Source organism: Diabrotica virgifera, chromosome 1 (genome assembly GCF_917563875.1).
Source record: "Diabrotica virgifera virgifera chromosome 1, PGI_DIABVI_V3a".
NCBI lineage: Eukaryota > Metazoa > Arthropoda > Insecta > Coleoptera > Chrysomelidae > Diabrotica > Diabrotica virgifera.
In genome coordinates this window covers 67,335,615-67,357,879 of record NC_065443.1, presented here as the reverse complement: position 1 = coordinate 67,357,879, position 22,265 = coordinate 67,335,615, and positions in this window count along the sequence as shown.

Sequence of the window (22,265 nt, the reverse complement as noted above, 5' to 3'; positions counted from 1 at the left end):
CTGCAATAATAGTCGTAATTATTAATTTCAATAGGAAACCACCCGTTCACCAGTAACAGTAAATAATGTTTGTGCCTAATAGACAAGAAGGGAAAAGGTACCTACTTACTATTAAATATATAATCATAATTCATAGAGTATTTGTTTACTTAAGGGTAATTATCATAAATTCGAGTAAAAGATTCACTTTATAGCAGTAAAACTGCTTGATCCAGCAAGTTTTTTTGTACGAATAAACTGCTAAGTTGCGTTTTATGGGTGTTAATGATTTATGTTTCTACTCGTCAAGGAGTGCGATTTGATGTTTATTTAACTATTTTGAGTGTGGCTTTTTAGTTTACAATTAAAACATAACATCGATTGGATGGTATGCCAATCGTAATTCAATCGACTTCAAAGAAAAAAATTAGGAAGGAACAACAAAATATATTTCTGACGGAGTAAGTTCAACATTTCAGGAAGGGAATAATTATTTTTTCCGTAATAACACAATATTTGATTTTTGAAATTGCTCTAGCTGTTCATGAAATAATTAAAATTTTATATAAAAAATGATTATCTCATTTAAAATAAATATTTCTTATTTACCAAACCTTCGGTTTGGCGCCCCTTTGGGGTTACGCCCGCGTGCGCCACACGCGTTGCACGCCTGGTTACGGGGGCCCTGGTCTTATATATTATGTAAGTTTATTTTATATCACGTTTGACATAAGTGAGTATTTCTCCACGAGTACGATAGATAGTCATTTATGTCGCGGGATGCAATCATCCACTTATAAAATTATGGTAATAAATTAAATTTTAAACTTCATATTATGGGAAAGTACATCATGTGACACCTCTTTTAAAAGCTTTTGAGATACTGATTACAAAAATGTATAGGCAATACTTGTGCAAAATGTCCGTCCAATGCTTTTTAAATGCATTCATTGGTTTTATAATCCTGAGAAAACTAATAAGTATTTTTGAAAAATTTAAACGCGAAATGCATCCGAATGCAGATTACCTATTACCGAGGGTCGAAAGTCCCTGGAAACTTCTATAATGTTTATTTTAATAAGTTACAGGGGTGAAAAAAACAGAAAATTTAGTAGGCTATGATTTTTAACACGTTGACGGACAGTGCGTCAAATGTATAAGCAAGTGTTGTGACACTATATGTATTTTGCAAAGTAGAATAGGGGAAAATGCAACGTCTATAGACGTTATGACACATTACATCAATGGAAATTAGACGTCTATAGACGTTCTGTCCGTCAGCGTGTTAATTTCAAATATATCATTCAAAAGAAACTTTTTGTGTATTCTAATAGACTTTCGGCCCTCGGTAATAATGTAATATTTTATTCTGCGTTTAAATTTTTCTAAGATTCTCGTATTAGTTTTCTCAGGATTCGAAAAAAAAATGAATGCGTTTAAAAAGCATTTGACCAAAATTTTGCCCATGTACGTAGGTATTGTCACGGTCCCAGGCCGGCCCTGTCCACAACAAAAGCTTTCTGCGACGAACTGTCTGAGGGCGAGAGAAACGTGTTTTCCACCTACCTCTACCGAAAGTATACTTTTCCGGACCTGATTGTAGGGAGCAAAGTTGTACTTTTCCTCCCTAGGGAGGAAAATATTTTTCCTCCCTAGGGAGGAAAAGTAAAAGTGACGTCATGGTATTTCATTCATGAAATATAACTTATTGTCGCCCTGTACAATATCTAATTTCTATTACGTAAGTATCTATACATTTTAACGTTTATTTAAAAACACTCTGTATTTTGCAAAATGGTAAAAAACAGTAAATTGTTATTCTGATTTAACAATGTTTATATTAATAATTTGACTTATATTTGACAGTTGACAGTTATATTGTACCTACTTGTTAGTTTTAGTTCTAATAAATTTTGTTGGTTAGTTAGCTAAATAAATTAAGTAGAAATGAAAAAATGACTTGTTATTTGAGGAAGGTGGAAAAACCATATTTATAACATGGGAGTAAAGTGCCTTTTCCTCCCTCGAATGATTACTGCCCTCCGCTACGCGTCGGGGGGCAGTAAACTTCATTCTCGGGAGGAAAAGTAGCACTTTCCTCCCTTGTTATACAAATAGCTATTATACCTAATTTGATTTATAATGTTCGATCCTTTTCTGGTATATTCGATTTTACCTACCTACTTGTTTACCTTGTCGATGTTTCTGGAAATCAGTAGAACTTGTATGTAACTATATAAACAGACATTTTTAGAATTAGAAGTTAGTCATAAATTCAGTGGCGGGTTTAACGGGTGGCGTACCTGGCGGCCGCCAGGGGCCCCACGCCTCCAGGGGGCCCCGAAATCGCGATAGAAAGCTACATTTAAAAATGAAAAACTGCCAGAACAGAAAAAAATCTACAGATGATGATGATATGGATTTTTGATATTTTTATGCATTTTATTAAAAAAAGAAGAAAAATCGATAATTCTGGCAACACCGTACACCGTACCATATTTTCTCCGTCGGCCTGGTAACACTGCAACTGCAGTGTTAGCAGTCCTGTTGTGCACTTCACATGCATACCTGCACTCTGCACTTGTTTGTGTGTTGTGGTTGTGGTGAGTTGTGAGTTTTGTCTTAGACTATAGCGTATAGGTTTCATCGCACTATTAGTATCAGTGGTAAGTAAATAAACAGTATACTATGGTGTGACGCATGCTGCAGTGTTAGCAGTCCTGTTGTGCACTTCACACGCATACCTGCACTCTGCACTTGTTTGTGTGTTGTGGTGAGTAGTGAGTTTTGTCTTAGACTATAGCGTATAGGTTTCATCGCACTATTAGTATCAGTGGTAAGTAAATAAACAGTATACTATGGTGTGACGCATGAAAGCAGCAAGCATCTTTTCCCGTATAAATTACGAAAGTTTTATTCCTTATAAAATACATTTCCCCTTTACGTAAATTCTGTTTTCGTAAATTTTTACTTTCCCTCAATTATACATATCCTAAGATATGTTATATAATTGAGGGAAAGTATTGTGATGGTGTAAAATTTCGACTTCGAGATTTTGATTGATTTTCACGTTTTGAAGGTCCCTGAGTCCAAAAAACATGTGTGACGCCTCACAACCCGGCCTAGTTATTCTTGAATCTTCTCGGCGTTACGAGTAAAGGCCAGACCTTCCACGGCGATTCGAGACGACCGCTGTCAGAGTATTTAAGAACAGGAATTCGAGCACAGGCCAGTCAGTCAATGAACGAGCCGCGACGCGTGATATAATTGTATTCGAATCGGATTTAGTGAAATGTATTTATTAGTTATCGTAATTATTATTTTTAGTTAATTAAATCATAAATTTGAGTTTGCAAATAAATTAGATGTGTTAGTTGGTGTTATTTGTAATTATTAAAATAAATAAGTGATGTAAATAAAATAATATAAGTAAGTCTTCCTTTATTTAAATTAAACTTAGTGCCTAAAGATATAAATAAATAAAATAGTAGAGTCAATCGCGCAACACATGTTTTCCAAAAAATGTCTGTGTGTGTGTGTGTGTGCATAGGCGTAACCAGGGGGGGTTTTGGGGGTTGTAACCCCCCATTGGGATGTACTTTGAGCTCTCTACGCTTAACACCATAGCCCTCAGAGACCTTCCAGTAGTTGTAACCCCCCCTTTCAGGTAGTTGAAACCCCCCCCTTAGGATCATCCTGGTTACGCCTATGTGTGTGTGTGTCTGTCTGTCTGTGGTAAAATTTTTCGTCAACGATTTAGAAAAAACAGCTGAACGGATTTTTACGAAATTTTCACCAAAAATCGACTACGTAAAAATCTGGATCTGATTAGTTTTTGGGAAAATCGGAACGTAGGAAGGGGGTTTTTAAAGGGGTTTAAATATTAAAAAAATCATAAAAAAAGAAAGAAATTTCCGATTGAAAACAAAATTGGTAAAAACATTTACTAGGTAAATGCCCTTCATTATGTAAAATACTAAATTCATTGGCTCACGTTAAGGGGGTGTTTAAGGGGTTTGAAAGTTTAAAAAAATTATAAAAAAAGAAAGAAATATCCGATTGAAAGCAAAATTGGTAAAAACATTTACTAGGTAAATGTCCTTCATTATGTAAAATACTAAATTCATTGGCTCACGTTAAGGGGGTGTTTAAGGGGTTTGAAAGTTTAAAAAAATTATAATGAAGTTACTTAAATAAAATAATCTCAACTGATGTATTTCTACATATCCACGCACATTGAGGGAAAGTACCATGTGTGACAACACACCACTAGTTATTTTTCATATAGATATAGATTGAAAAGTTTTGGAGTTGAACCTCTAAATATTTATTATTATGTAGACTAAAAAATACAAAAACGGCGGGGGAACGCGGCGAAAATCCGAAAGTTGAAAATTCCAGTTACGTCCAAGATGACGAAGACACCGATTTTGATGTTACAAAACTGAAGGATATAGCTTTATGGCCCGCGATATTAACGGATAAAATGATTGACTATATTCTTAGAAACAAGCCAACGAATATATGTCAGGGAATATTGAAGAATTAAAATCAGCGTACAAAGATAGAGATGAAGTTTATTATAGAGGACTTTCTCACAAACATTTTTATCGAACGAAGTCAAATGGAATTAAGGAAGACCGAGACTGGTTAAAGTTTTCAGAAACAAGCAAATGTGTTTATTAGTTCAGAGAAATAAGGAAAAAAAATATCGTGTTGGTGACACATCCCCCTCCAGGCTGAAACCAAATTTTTCGAGTAATATGGTCATCTATAATAATAACCTATATGTTTCCTGCAGCCGATTTTGATGATATACATAGTTATAAACAAATGAAGATCAAAAAACGGTAAATTTTCGCTTTTTTCGTCTCTTACTAAAAAATTGGGCATTTTAAACAAATTTGAGAGTAATAAACTCATAAACCGTATAAAAAACTTCAATATGGCGTTCGCTGAATATGTCTATCCTTATTGGTTACTTAGAAAATTGCCAAATAAATAATAAATTTTGAGTTTTTTAAATATTCATAACTTATGTAAAAATTAACTTAGAACCTTCTTATTACATGGAATGCTGAGACTTATGGTGCTTAAATTACACCCTAAATTCCAAAGCAATTGGTCAAATAGTTTAAAAGTTATTTAATTTGTTTATCCAAAATTAATTTTTTTTGCAACACTGTAAGTCAGAAAATGATGAAGTTACAGTAATATTTTGGATAGTTTATGAAAGAAGAAAATTTACAGTATTAATTTAATTTAAAAAAAATGACAAAAAATAATTATAGATATTGCAAAATAATTTTGCAAAAACATGTGAATTAAAAAAATGGGGGGGCTAACTTTGTCCCTAAATGTCCTAGAACAGTTGTTTTTCTTTCTAAATGTGTATAAAAATTCAGTCTTTCTAAATATGAAAAACTAATTTTTCTACGGGTAACGGTTAAAAAGTTATTCTAATTGTTTATAAGTAAGCAAAAAATGGACATGTTTTTGCAAAATAATTTTACACTGTTTAAAATTATTTTTTGTCATTTATTTTTAATTAAGGTAATAGTATAAATGTTCTTCTTTCATAAACTGTCCGAAGTATTATTGTAACCTCATAATTTTCTGACTTACAGTGTTGCAAAAAAAATGAATTTGGGAAAAATAAATTAAATAACTTTTAAACTATTTGACCAATTGCTTTGAAATTTAAAATATAATTTAAGTACAAGAAGTCTCGGCATTCCGCTTAATAAGAAGATTCTAAGTTAATTTTTACCTAAGTTACGAATATTTATAAAAACTCAATATTTATGATTTATTTTGCAATTTTCTAAGCAACCAATAAGGTTGGACATATTCAGCGAATGCCATATTGAAGTTTTTTATACGATTTATGAGTTTCTTACTCTCAAATTTGTTTAAAGTGCTTAACTTTTTGGTAATAGACGAAAAAAGCGATAATTTACCGTTTTTCGATCTTCATTTGTTTATAACTATGTATATCATCAAAATCGGCTGCAGGAAACATATAGGTTAATAATATAGATGTCCATACTACTCAAAAAATTTGGTTTCGGCCTGGAGGGGGATGTGTCACGAGAAAAACCTTATTTCTCTGGACTATTATTGCTACCCTTGCAAACTGTTTTCTGCATCAAAATCGAAATTGATTACTGGTTTCTATAACTGGAAAACGATTATCGTTACGTTATCGGACCACGAACTTTCAAAGGAGCACATGGCAGCTATCTGCACTTTATATAAAAGAACTTCAAATTTTAACAGAGTTGATACTCAGTTATTATTGAGAAAAGAAAATGAGGTAAACTACTGGAAGAAAGTCTTGCAGCGGGTTATATCCACAATAAAACTGTTAAGTAGTTTGGGGATTGCGTTCAGAGGGCATAACGAAGGCAAGGATTCCACAAGAAAAGGGAATTATTTAACATGCTTAGAATACCTAAGTGAGTATGACGACTTCTTGAAATTGCACCTACAAAAATACGGCAATAAAGGACGAGGAAACGTGAATTATCTGTCTCACAATGTTTGTGATGAATTTATCACCATTACCTATTGGTAGAAAAGTCACAGCACACATAATTGATGAAATTAAGGCTACAAATTATTATGGGATCATCGTTGACTCTACGCCTGATGTTTCGCATATAGATCAATTGACATTTGTCATAAGATATGTTACGTCCAATGGTGACATCAAAGAGAGATTTGTCGGATTTATACCAATAGAAGGGCATACAAGTTCATATTTGGAACAACAAATGTTGGATATGTTGGACAAATTGGGAATAGATATTAAAAACTGTCGGGGGCAATCGTTTGACAATGCTGCCAATATGTCAGGAAAATACTCGGGACTTCAGGCGCGGGTTAAACAACACAGTCCGAGTGCGGCATATATCCCTTGTGCCAGCCACTCGTTAAATTTGATTGGAAATTTTGCAGCAGAAAGTTGCAACGCTGCGATTGAATATTTTATGTTTGTGCAGAATTTATTTACTTTTTTTTCTTCATCAACTCATCGTTGGCAAATTTTGTGCAAACAGTTAAATAAGTGTGAAAATGCCGTTTCGGTGAAGAGACTCGTAGATACACGATGGTCAGCAAGAGAGGATGCTGTACGAGCTATAAGACTTGGGTACACGTATATAAAAGCGGCATTAACTGAGATTTGCAATTCGAGCGAAGAGAAAAAAGTCACGATTATCGAGGCAAATTCAATTTTGAAAAAAATGGGCAAATTTGAAACCGCGCTGATGACAGTGATTTGGAACACGATTCTACAGCGACTAAACGCTACGAGTAAATCACTTCAATCAGTTGAGTGTGAATAGGGCTTTTCATTCACAGTCATTTGTTTCGAGCTTCTGTCATATGTCGTATAATCCGTGCATATTAGTATTATACACAGATTATACAACATATGACAGAAGCTCGAAACAAATGACAATCGATGAAAAGCCCTATTGTCAAAAGGTTCATCTCTCCTGAAGTCTCTGTACAATTTTATTGACAATTTCAGAGATGAATTTGAAAAAGTACAAGAAGATGCAACTGATTTGTCAGGCCTGACATTTGAAGAAGACGGACAAAGTCGACGACCTCTTAAGAGAAAAACTTTTCATGACGAAGTGAAAGGAGGTGAACACGAATTTGGAAAGAAGGAAAATTTCCTTGTAAATTCATTTTACGTTATATGTGACAACACCAAGGCAGAGTTAGCTCGGAGAAATCAGACATACGATGCAAACCTAAAACATTTTATGGTATTTTTTGATAAAGCATTGTCAGACGAATCAAAAACATCCGCAGTAAATTCTCTGAAAGAAATTTACAAGAACGATATTGATGTGTCCAACTTCGAAGACGAATTAAACCAATTTCTACTCTTCCTGCAGGAAAATAACGAGTTAATGACCACCGCAAAAGATATGTACCGAGCTGCCAAAGAAATGTCATCGACTTTTCCTAATGTTGAGACAATTTTAAAAATATTTTTAACGATACCAATTTCGAACGCATCAGGCGAGAGATCTTTTTCTGTACTAAAAACAGTAAAAAACTATTTAAGAAGTTCGATGGGGGAGGAACGTTTAAATAATATGGCTATATAGTATATAGAACAAGATATATTGGATAAAATTGAGACCGACAAAATAATTGATGAATTTTCAAAAGAAAAAGTAAGGCGTAAATTCATTTGAAATGCGTATGTATATTCAGGGAAAGTGTATGTACTTATATGAAGAGCTTAAGAATAAAAGGATGAGGGTCCATTATTTGTCATTATGGAGATAATACTAATTTCTTGTACTTTATCCCATGTAAAATATTGTATGGTATCTAACTAAGCAATATAGATGACGGTGTACAAGCCATTCAGCTTTGAAAAATAGGTCTTCTTGGCTAAAAGAATGAGGGTGCTACAAACGCAGGCTAAAAGGATGACAGTCCGCCTACTTCAGATTTCTGACCACAGAGATCTCTGCTAATAGATTTGTTTGTTGCCCAGAGGTTTGTAAACGTACATACCTGTGCTTATAGCTTTCTGTTATTTTGGTGTAGGTTGATGTTATTACATTTTTAAAGTCCTGTGCTGTTTAAAATGTCTGACAACGAATATTTTGCAGCAATTGAAAATTGTTCAAGGAAAAGAAAAAGTTTTGGTCGCATTCAAGATGTAATGAAAAAATTGAGGTTGAGACTTGATAAAATAACAATGTTTTTTCCAGTCAGAGGCCACTCGTACCTCGAGTGTGAAAGGAACATGGGCTTAATCAATCAAAAATCTGTAGTTGAAACCCCTTCGAAGTGGAACGAAATTATTGAACACTCCAGATCCAAACCAACACCATTTAGAGTTATTTCTTGCGAGAACCAGGAAATATTTAAGTCATAGACTAAGTTTCTTTCTCCTTTGTATACAAAAAGTTGTCTTTTCAAAACACGACCTGTACGACAACTAAGCATCGTTTCTCATCACCCTCGAATGATGTTACATCGTCAAACTGTTAATGGCCTAAATGAAGAAAGTATTGTTACTAAGCCTAAGAGGAAACAAATTTCGCTACCTGAAGGCTGTTTTCACCTACCAGAGCTAGCATATTGTGGACTTTTACCTTTAAATAAAGCAAAATTCGATGATATTCAACATTTGAAAAAATTTTGCTCTGTAAAGTCTCAAGCATATTTTGACGCACTACCACATGCTTAAAGCGTTTATTTTTCATTGTATATTATCTATAGCTATTTGCAATATAAACTATTTGTAATATAGACTACTTTATCTGTATTTTTAGTTTCATTTTAAGACACGTTAATGGACCCTCATCCATTTAGCTTGAGATTTTATGACATCAAAAGATAAATAAATTTATATTTATAGTAATTTGTAAATTGATAACACAAAAACATAACCTATACATTCCCTGTAAGCTATTGAATGATTTAGTAACCAAAATCAAGTGCCCTTTCTGTTAATTATTTTTATATCTAGTTTTAAATCTTAAAAACTTATTATCTCAAAACTTGTCTTTTTGGACCCTCATCCTTTTATTCTTGAGCTCTTCATATATTATATAACAATAGTAATTATTAAGTCATATGTACATACTACCTACTGTAAATGTTTTTTTTTCAGAATAAACATAATTTTGTTTCGTTCAAAATCGCATGCGTGTATTATTTAAACCACCTACTAACGACTGCTAGTTGCAGACAAATTGGTTACTGGCAAGTTAAAAGATCCATAAAATCGTTATCGTTAAGGCTATTCGCTTTTGTCGAAGGGCCCCGAAATTTTTCCCGCCAGGGGCCCCCAATCGTCTTAATACGCCACTACATAAATTGGTAACCGTCGGGAAATAAATTATAATAAAGCCGTGATTATCTTGTAACGTATAAAATTAGTGTAGTATTTTCTAATAAGTTAATTAATGTTAAGTATTTATCGTATTTGTAAATAAATTAAATGTTAGAAAGTGTAAAATAAATTAGATATTGTTGTTAAATAAGTGTTAATTGTAAGTGTTATAAATAAACAATTTCAAGTAAGTCTTTTATTTATTTAATAATAATTAAAAGTCAATTCGCGTAATAGTTCCTAAAATAACGTAACAAACTGGTGCAGAAGTAGGGATACTTGAAATAAATAAAATTAATTCGCGTAAATACAGTGTGGAATCTTTAAAAATAAATAAAATATAAATCGTAATAAATAAAGTGTGTGACCATGTATTCACAGTATAAGCCGAAACTTTCTGATCTGCGCCTTACGGAGCTCAGAACAGAACTGGAAAATAGTGAGCTCGACGCAGCGGGGAAAAAGGCTGATCTAGTGGTTCGTCTGAAGAACGCACTACAAGAAGAGGGTCATGATCCAGAAACCTACGTGTTTGAGGACAGGCAAACTGCTTTAATTTCGTCAATTTCTAAAGAGATTTCGACGGAGATTACATCGTTAGAAAAAAAAGTTTCTAGTGAAATCTCCCAAGTTTCCTCGGATGTTTTGAAAGTTTCGACAGACATTACGTCGTTAGAGAATAAAGTTTCTTCTGAAATCTTCCAAGTTTCTGGCGAGATTTCGAAAGTTTCCTCCGACGTTTCTAAAGTTTCCTCCGATGTTTCCAAAGTTTCCTCCGATGTTTCTAAAGTTTCGAAAGACATTGCATCGTTAGAGAAGAAAGTTTCGGGTGATATTTCATCCCTTGAAAGCAAGATGACTAACGAGATCTCTAAAGTCACTTCGGATTTGGACGACAAGATATCGTCCATAAAATCTACTTTTGAAGAAAAGATCAAGGAAATAGAAAAGAAAATGGAGGAAACGGAAAAAGTAGAAAAAGGGATGGAACCCATCTTAACAGACATTAAAAATGATGAAACGAAATACAAATTGGAGCCACGGTCTATAGTTGAAGGGAGTGTGGGTTATGCTCGTGTTAAGGTGCCAAATTTCGACGGAAAGTCATCATGGAACAACTACATGAAACAGTTCGAATCGGCGGTCGCAGAGCGAACGGATGGTCCGAAAAAGAAAAGGCTGTAAACCTCACTATTGCTCTTCGAGGCGACGCTTTGAATGTCCTCCAGACCATAGCCGTAGAGGAGACAGATGACTTCGAGCAGCTTAAAAAGAGACTGAATATGCGATACGGGCACGAACATTTAGAGCATGTCTATCAGTCGCAGTTTAAAAATCGAAGACAAAAGAAAGATGAAGCTCTTCAAGAATACGAGGTCGATATTGCCAGGTTAGTACGGTATGCATATCCAACAGCTCCCGAAGACATGATGGAAAAGTTGGCTGTCCAAACATTCATTGATGGCCGAGCAAAGAACACTGCGATTAGCTCGTCACAAGACGCTGGTCGATGTCTTGTCTGCCGCCCTCGAATACGAATCAGCTACCCAGGCCTCTGGCGGGTACAGTAAAGTTAGGACAGTGAAAGAGGAAGAGGATGAAGACAAACTGGACCAGATTGTCAATATGATATAAAGGGCATTTCATACAAGAAAACGAAGACCATAAGGTGCTGGAATTGTGATGAAATGGGACACGTACGGAGTTCATGTAAGTACCCTAGGTACAATAACAGTCAAGAGACTCACCAGCAGGAAAACTAGAACGGGTCGGCCTTAGGGGGGCAGCTTCGACCCGCAACTTTTCCAAAGACCCTCTCATACTAATAGCTTCTTTGAAATGTCGTGAAGATAGTGTATAGGTAGATGGAGAAATAAATGGTAAAAAGTATACATTGTTGGTGGATACCGGAGCGACCAGGACCATTATACGACCGTCAGTTATAAACAGTCGTAAGAAACTCTTACCAACGAGGTTGCGACTGCGGACTGCCACAGGTGAAAATGCCAACACCCACGGAGAAATCCAGATACAATTAGGGATTGGAGCAGAAAAGATCGTCCATACTGTCATAGTTGCAGACATCGAAGAAGATGTTATATTAGGAATGTACGTAATGAATTTGCATGGATTTCAATTGGATTTTAAGAATAGGGTCATCAAAGTTGGCAACGACGAGGTATTTCTTCATCCACATGATGACAGCACTGTGCTAGCAGCCATTAAAGAAGATACAGTTGTGCCTGCGAGAAGTGAAACGATCATCGTAGCGCGGCTACAGGGAATTGTAGAAGAAGGAACGCCTGTTATGATGGAGCCATGGAACCACGACGAGGAGGTTGGCCGAGTAATCATAATTGGAAAGGAATTGGTTACTTCTGCTAAAGAAATTCCCGTGAGATTGATTAATGTGAATGACTACCCGGTGACCATCAAGAAGGAGACAAAAGTAGGAACTTGTGTACCTGTGACGTCCATAATCCGTCAGACGACAACATCAGATAATTCCAACGACAAGTTCGACCAAATGGTTGCAGTTGCAGGCCAGTCTCTAAACCAAGTGGAAAAAAGGAAATTAAGGGAATTTCTTCGGCAATATCGTGACATATTCGTACCGAAAGGAGGAAAGACAGGAAGAACGACAGTTGTCAAACATAAAATTGACACTGGTACCGCTAGGCCAATTCGTCAAACAGCGCGACGATTACCACAGGCGAAGAGAGAGGAAGCTGAAAGGATTGTTCAAGAAATGAAGAAAGTTAATTGCAGAATTGGATTCCTTACGCAAAAGTAAGCAACTTTTATTCGAGACATTTTTTCAAATTATGGACAGATGGCGCTATATTCTGAAAAACGATTTATCGTGATACCATGGGTAATTTATAGAAATTGTTTAATATCTATAGAAACACACTCTCAAATGAAAAATCAAAAAACACAAGTTGAATATTTTTCAAAATCCTATCGAATGCGAATGCCACCAAACACGACACGGTGTCATTCGATAGGTTTTTGAAAAATATTAAACACGTGTTTTTTAGTTTTTCATTTGTAATTTCTCGAGACAGACTATTTCTATATTATTCTATTTCCATAGAATAGAAAACATGTCTCGAATAAAAGTTGTTTACTTTGACGTAAGAAATCCAAATCTGCAATAAAAACTGAAGGTTTCCACTTACGTTTTTAAATTGAGCCCCACCCCACCTCCAGGGGTTGGATATGGTCGTATTTGGTGTCATTCGATAGATTTTTAAAAATTACTGAACAAGTATTTTTCAGTTCTTCGATCCGATTTTCATTTTAGCCAATCGGCCCCCCTCTTAACGATGCTGGATCCGCCGCTGCTTGCCTCCACCGTGTATGTCAATAATATAGGTCTAATTGCTGCTTTATCGATTCTTGCTTTTGTGTCTTCTGTTAGGTGTTTGTTCTTCCAGATTGTGTCATTAAGAGATCCCGTCGCTTTACTTGCTTTTAAGCTTTGTTGTCGTACTTTCTCTTCAACATCTCCGTAACTGGTTATAGGTATCTATTCCCAGATATCTAAACCCTGCTTTATTATTTTCTTTTTTAAAAGAAACTCTAATGTAATAATTTTTAAAAAACTATAGAACGAAAGTTGCTTTGAATTAGTCCATTTATCCATTTCCGGACTTATTTTAAACACGCGTTTTTCACCCCCCGAGAAGGGGTGACTGTTACCCCCAAAGTAAAAGCAACCAACGGCATAAGTTCAACTTTGAATTTGAAATAGAGGAGTAGAACCTAAATCCAAATTTTCGGAGTTGACCCTGAAAATTACAAGTACACGGTATCGCCGTATTTCCTGTTCATTTACTGGCCTATTTAAAGATAAGGAGTGTTCTCTATTCAAATGCGCATTTTTTTCTTCGTCAGTTATTACGTCGGTCAATAAGTCCCGGGCCGAACTATTAAAAATAAAATATTTTGCAAAAAATATTCTTTAGTCATCAAAATAATTTCCTGTAGAGGAGAGACAATCATTTCAACGCTTTTCGAATTTGTCGACACTGTCCTTCAAAATAAACTTCAGTTTCGCCATTACATTCTTTGAAGATCGGAAAAAAGATGGTAATAATCGCTGGGTGTCAGATCTGAACTATACGGTGGGTGCTGTAGCCTGTAGCTTAAGTTTTGCCATCGTTTTAATTTTTTCATCGACTTGTGACAAGGTGCGGTGCATTGTGTTGGTAAAACAACAACTTTTTTATACGGAGGAAGGAGGATTAACAAAATTATGTGGAGGACTTTTGATTGGAATCTCTCGATACTTATATTGGACATTGACGGGGATATCTAATTATCTAGCTTATTTGTGTCATATTAACCAGTAGATTCTAGGTTACTGATGCCTGGTTGCACCAACAACAGATCTTAAGCTCCAGCTTAGCTGAGCTCTACTTATAAATAGGGCCTCCTTGAGTATCACTTAGTTGCACCATAATTTTAGATTCTTACCTTATTATCAATTATATCTATTATTATATTATGGTATTCTTATTGTAATATATTATAGTTATATTATATTAATTCTTATGATATTCTCGACTTAAGCTTAAGATCTGTTGGTGCAACCGGGCATGAATACCTTATATGTTTCTGTCACATTAATACCTATATTATACAGCGGCGCACCCAGGGAGGGGTTTTGGGGGTTAAAACCCCTACCAGGGCATAAAAAAATATAAAGAATAGAAGGAAAATGTAACTTGTCATTCAGAAACAACACAAAAAAAAATTCGGTGCCTAAGCGAAGCTAGGACAAATAATCCCGGACAAAAAATCTCCACAAATTATCCTTGGACAAAAAATCCCCAGACAAAAAATCCCCGGACAAATAATCCCAGGACAAAAAATCCCGGACAAATAATCCCCACAAATTTATTTGGACAAAATATCCCCACAAAAAAATCCCGGACAATAATCCTCAAGAAATATTTGCTGCCGAATAGTTCTCTAAAATTTTTCCCGTTAATACAATCGACATAAATGATTTTCAGCCTCAGTGCGTGAGAGCTATAGCAATCGCCATGAAACCGCTTTTCGGCACGAAAATAATGATTAGTAGTTAAGATTAAGCATGAATTTTAATTTCGATTACTAAATTTCGAATTTCAATTCTATGCCGAAAACTTCAAATTTTACATGACAAAAGAGTGTGAGTTTTTTTCAAAAATCGTGGAAGAATATGGGGAATGCGCTAAGACTGTGGGAACCATGTTGTAATTATTCGCTTAAATCTTTTACTCACTCTGCTTTTAATAACTATAAAACTATGTTCAAAACATTGCCTATTCGTGATGAGAACTGCTGGTCCTGAAAACGATAATCTTGATTGTAATGCACAAAAACCTGTTACTTTTTGCAAATTTAACGTCAAAAATATTTAGTTATTATCATCATCAATGGCGTTATAACTCTTCGAGTATCCTTGCGAGTTGTTTACTATTGCCTTCCATGTGTCGGTCCTGTGCCACTATTTCCCATTGTCTCACTCGCATTTCTCCAGATCTTCTCGACTGCATCTTTCCACCTTTTTATAGGCCGTCCTACAGACTTTCTCCCACCTGGCCTCTCCCCGAGCAGCTATGTCTGGTTTGATTTTTGGATAAATTTTTCGCATGGCATATTCTAAGGCCAGGTTAAACAACAATGTGGACAACGGATCTCCCCATCTCAGTCCAGAATTTACGCAGAAAGCATTTGATATTTCCCCACCTCTTCTGTGTGGAGAGAAAGAGATGGCATTAGACAAAGCGTCTTTTTGCCACAGAATTTTGTTATAGATATGTTTAAATTTTTATCTTAGAATCATTTATAAACTTGATTAAGATATTAAATATAGATTTGTCAGAATAAGATAAAAGATTGCTGATGCTAACTGGAAGGCTAATGTTAAGGTTAATTAAACCTAAATATAAGTTTTGAGTCTGATCCCTATGATTAAGACAATCCAAGAATACATGGTTCAGATCCCCGATGGACTCATAGTTACACGGACAGAAGGGAGTTTCATAGATTCCAATCCTATGTAGATGCTCTGGAAAAAGGCCATGGTTAAGTTTTAGCCGGGTTATTAATGAGGAATGTACTTTGTTATAATTGTAGTTAAAATGAGGTATACATTTGGGTAATAATGGGTGAATAGAAAAGTAATGATTTCTTGATGTCTGCTGAACATCTTCGTATTTGGACCTCCATCTTTCCCTGCCAACACTTCTGATAACAGAAAATAGGTCTTTGAAGTTGAAAATGTTTGTGATTTCTGGTATCTCGGATGTATTTTTTGCCATTCCGTCCACTATTTCGTTTCCAACCACTCCGCTATGTCCTTTAACCCACAGTAAAGTAACTGTTTTTTTAGTGGATTTTAGATTATGTAATGTTTTTTTGATATCAAGAATACTGGAGTTTTGGAAATTATCTAATGGATGGCTACAAATAGCTTGTAGTACTGCCTGAGAGTCTGAGACTACTACAACGTTCTCGCAATAATTAGAAGCACACCAAGTTAGTGCTTTCTGTATGGCAGCAGCCTCGGCTGTAAAAATAGAACAGCAATCCGGAATTCGGTATTTTTCTGCATAATTGTTGTTTGAAACAAAAAATGCGAAACCAGTACTTTCATCTGTTTTTGATCCATCTGTATAAATTACTGTTAAATTTTTCCCTAATTTGTTTAGTATGGATTTAAATATAAGATTTGTTAAAGTTGGCAAGTCTGAATAAGATGGCATTATTATAATGGTTGGTTTGTCTATCAGAACTTCAAAGTCATGTTCGAAAATAGGAAATTTTGGTAGCTGTGAAATATAAGGTTGGTAAAGATTCGTATCGATAAAAGATTCTGTAAGAGGAGGCGAATTTTTTATCCTCCAGTAAGAATTTGTTAAATTTTCTGTCGAAAGCAGACCTATTTTGTGAACCATAGTTGTATTAAACGTTCTGTATTTTATTAGACATTTGTTTGCTAATATTTGCCTACGTATGTATAAAGGTGGTTCTTGAGCTTCTGCTAGAACTGCATGACTTGGTGAGGACATCATAGCTCCTAGACAGATTTTTATAGATTTATATTGTATTCTGTCTAGTGTTAAAAGATTTGTTTTGCAAGTAGAACCATAAAGAATACAGCCATAATCTAGAATGGATCGTATGTCGGATCTATAAAACATTAAGGAAATATATTGATCTGCACCCCAACTTTTTTTGGAAACGAAACGCAGAAGGTTACTTTAGACATTTGCGTTACCGCAGTTAGTTTCTTGGCTACGCCCAGCTCGACCATTGTATTCCATAGTGACCATAGTGTACATAGTGTAGGATAATTAATTGACTCATACGCCTGTTTGAAATCTATAAAGATCTGATGCACGTCTTGAGTATACTCCCATTCCTTTCAAGCATTTGTCTAATAGTAAATATTTGATCAACAATCGATCTTCCGGGCCTGAAATCACACTGGTAGTCACCAACTATTTCTTCGGCGTATGGTAGTAATATTTTTAGTAATACATAACGAAAAATATTTAGTCATCAGTTTCAATTCACTGCAAGCAACATTTCAGAAACATGTTTCAAAAGCTTTCAAAAGCTATGTCAAAAACTTGTGTTCTGCGTTTTCATAACAAAGCTAAACATCCTTAATAGCGCAAAAATTTTTCATGGATGCACACAGATAATAGGTAATGTTTTGAACTTAGTTATTCAAGTGAGAAAAAGATTAAGCGAATAATTAAAACATGATTCATACAGCTTTAGCTCATTCCCCATATCTTCCACGATTTTTGAAAAAACTCACACTCGTTTGTCATGTAAAATTTGAAGTTTTCGGCATGTAATTGGAATTCGAAATTTGGTAATCGAGATTAAAATAATTCATGCTTAATCTTAATTACTTTTAATCATTATTGTTGTGCCGAAAAGCGGTTTCATGGCCATTGCTATAACTCTTATGCACTGAGGCTGAAAAACATTTGAGTCAATTGCGTTCACGGGAAAACTTTTAGAGAACTATTCGGTAGCAAATATTTCATGGGGATATTTTGTCGAAAACAATTTGTGGGGATTATTTCTCCGGGATTTTTTTGTGGTGATGTTTTGCCCGGGGATTTTTTGTCCGGGGATTTTTTGTCTGGGGATTTTTTGTCCAAGGATAATTTGTGAGGATTTTTTGTCAGGGATTATTTGTCCGAACCCCGCCCAAGCCAACACCCCTAGAGGAAAATTCTGGGTGCGCCACTGATATTATACTTACTTGAAGTGATAATTTTTTGCAATTGCTTTCTTATTTATTGACACAGGTAGGTAGCCATGTATTTCCTCGAATAGTGATCGTTATTGTTGTGTTAGGTATTCCTACATTAGGCAACACCCCGCACGTTAGTTCCTGGCTGGCTTGGTTGGTAGAGGCCATCAGGTTAGGAGGATGACAGAGGGGTTTTTAGAGGTTAGGAAGCCCTAGATCACAGCGTGCTCATGCTAGGTTGTATCTACAAGAATTGTATAATAAATGCATCTATAAATCTCCAATATGCTTTTAAGATTCATTAATACAACATGGTGGCAGCGGTAAATAAAGATTAAAACAAATTTCTGCAGGAAATAAGGTGAGCTACGTAAAATACTATAAATACCAAATAATAAAACGATGCCTAATCCTGGGGAATTGTCGGGAGCGTCGAGTGGAAGCTCATCAGGGTTCCATGTCTCAACTCCTGAAGCATTCAATTTTTCAAATCCAGCTTCTTGGTCTCAGTGGAGAAAGAGGTTTGAAAGGTATGCAAAAGTAAGTGGTTTGTCAACAAAGCCTGATTCAGAGAAGATAGATGCTCTCCTGTACATAATGGGCGAGAAGAGTGAAGAAATCCTCTTACAAATGCAGAAGGTCCCTACAGTATATGATGACATGATACAAGCGCTGGAAAGCCATTTCATACCACGAAGAAACATCATATTCGAAAGATTTCAATTTAACTCTAGGGTCCAATTACCAGGGGAAAACATTGATAGTTTTATAGCAGCAGTGCATGCTCTGGCAGCTAATTGTAACTTGGGTGCACTTAAAGAAGAGTTTATAAGAGATAGGATTGTCGTTGGTATGCTTGACAAGAAGACTAGTGAAAAAATGCAATTAGAGGCCAAACTTACATTATCAGATGCAATATTATATGCACGCCAAGCTGAATTGCAGTCCCAGCAAAACAGTGTACTACAACAACAACAGTCATCACTTAATGTTATAGCTAAACAAGAAAACACTCCAAAAAGCTTCAATACGAGTAAACGTCCCCAACATCCTGAGGTAAAGTGTAAATATTGTGGTTTGGCACAACATAAACGAGAAATCTGTCCTGCTCGAAGATCTACATGCAGAGGGTGTGGAAGATTTGGTCACTGGGATAGAGTATGTCTGTCCAAGGAGAAGGACTCAAGATCTCTCCACCATATTACCACCTCTTCAGAAGGTGGTGTTCAAATTCAGGATCCTCCTCTTTTCTTAGGTAATGTTACTTTGACTAAACATATGTTAGGAAATGTTTTTACAAATAACCATAATCAATGGCTAGTTAACTTACAAATAAGTCATAATAAGAAATTAGTTCCCTTTTTAGTTGATTCAGGAGCTGATATTGTCTGCATTCCATCAAATCATTTAGATTCAATCTTATTAAAGAGTTTAAAAAACTGTTCTGAAACAATATCAGGCCCTGATGGTACCAAACTAAAAGTTCTGGGTAAAATTACTGAAAGACTTACATATCCTTCTAAAGGCAAATCTTGTACTTTTGATATATTTGTAATTCAAGATCTAAAAATGCCTATTCTGGGGAGGCCGGGTATTTCATGTCTCGAGGTATTAAACTTTTCAATAAATTCTATTAATCAAACTTCTAGCACTAATGTACAGGTAGAAAAAGAATTTCCAGATATATTTAATGAAATAGGCAACTTCAAAGATGAAATTAACATTGAAGTTTGTGAAGAAGCTAAACCTTTTGTACAGACTACTCCTCGTGTAGTTCCTATACCTTTACTAGGTAAATTAGAGAAAGAATTAAAAAGGCTTCAAGATTTAAAGATCATAGAACCAGTAGAAGAACATACAGGTTGGGTAGCTCCAATTGTAGTTGTTCCAAAGGGGGAAACGGTGCGCATTTGTGGGGATTATACTCATTTAAATAAAAGCATTCTACGACCCTATTTCCCTATACCTAAAGTAGAAACCTCATTGGCACAACTTGGGGGATCTCGTATATTTTCAAAATTAGATGCTACTTCTTCATTTTACCAAGTCCGACTTTCAAAAAGCTCTCAAGCTTTAACTACTTTTATTACCCCATTTGGCAGATTCATGTTTACAAGGTTACCTTTCGGTATATCCTGTTCTCCTGAATTTTTCAGTCAGAAATTTTCTAAGTTATTCCTAGGTTTGAAAGGTATCATTACCCACATAGATGATATATTAGTACATGCACCCACAGTAGAAGAACATGATCGTATTCTTAGGGAAGTCTTGCAGAGACTCAGCAAAGAAGGTATTACACTCAACAAAAAGAAATGTCTAATAGGTGTAAATAAAATTGCATTTTTAGGCCATGTGATTTCAGGTGAGGGTATTATGATTGATCCATCTCGAGTAGAAGCTATTACAGAATTTCCTAACCCTACAAGTAAAAAAGAACTGCAACAGCTCTTAGGTATGATCAATTATGCTGGTCGTTTTATTTCAAATAAGTCCGATATTCTTGAGCCCCTCAACTATTTATTAAAAAATGATGTCGTATTTCGGTGGAGTAAAGATCAAACTGCAGCTTTTTCAAAAATAAAAAATGCATTGATCAACGCACCCTGTCTTTCTTACTTTGACCCAACTAAAAAGGTAATTGTCAGTGGAGATTCGTCTTCATTTGGTTTAGGGGCCGCTCTGATGCAAATTAATGAAAACAATGAAACGGAAATAGTAGCATATGCATCTCGAACACTTTCTCCTACTGAATGTCGCTATGCTCAAATTGAGCGAGAGTGTTTGAGTTTAACATGGGCTTGTGAAAAATTTCAGGAATACATAACAGGAATTTCTGTAATTTTAGAAACCGATCATAAACCACTTCTACAAATATTACAGACAAAAAATCTTGATGATTTGACTCCTCGTCTACAAAGATTTCGTCTCAGACTTATGAGATATAATTATACTGTACTTTTTACTCGAGGGACAGACTTAAAAGTAGCTGACGCTTTAAGTCGTAATCCATTGCAGGTGTCACACAATAGTGAAGAACTTACTTCAGAAGTAGATGCACATGTTCGTCTAATTATACAAAATTTGCCTATAAAAAATCATTTTCTTAATAAAATTCTTAATGAACAAGAGTTAGATCCTATTTGTAGGAATCTTAAACAATATTGTATTTCAGGCTGGCCTGACAAAAAACATATATTGCCAGAAATGTGCCCTTATTTTCAATACAGGTATGAGATTAGTCTTAATGAGAACTTTCTTACAAAAAATTCCAGGTTAATTGTTCCTCCTGCCTTACAATTACAAACCCTGGAATACCTTCATCAAGGCCATCAAGGCATTGTAAAATGCAGGGAAAGGGCAAAAATGTCTGTCTGGTGGATAGGACTTTCTTCTCAGATTGAAAATCTTGTTAGGTCTTGTCCGAATTGTGTTGAGGAACGCACAAATATTAAAGAAACATTTGTCAAGGATACCATTCCATCTAGACCATGGCAAAAGGTAGCTGTTGATTTGTTTAAAGAAAAAAATTGGTTTCTAATTCTAACAGATTACTATTCTAGGTTTTTTGAAATCATACCTTTGACTAGTCTAACTGAAAGTGTTATTGTTGAAAAGTTGAAAGAACAATTTGCGAGATATGGAATACCTGACGTTGTCAGATCGGATCAGGGTCCTCAATTCAGCTCAGGTTTTTCCAAATTTGCTGCTGAATACAATTTTATTCACACTACTAGCAGTCCTTACTATGCACAGTCTAACGGCTGTGTAGAAGCAGCAGTAAAGGTCGCAAAATCTTTGCTGAAGAAAAATGAGGATATATATTTGGGTCTATTGGCCTATAGATCAACTCCTTTAGAATGTGGCTTCAGTCCTTCAGAATTGCTAATGTCGCGTAAATTAAAAACATTGTTGCCTATGCTTCCTAGTAAACTTGAGGAAGTGGTTAATGCTAGAAAATCTTTCATTAACACTGAAGAAAAACGTAAAACTCTTCAGGAAAACAATTATAACAGAAGACACAATTCTAAGGAGATGTCTGATTTAAAAATCAGTGATACGGTGTGGATTACTGACCTTCGGAAATATGGAGTGGTATCAGAGGTATGTTCAGAACCTCGTGCTTATATTGTTAAAACT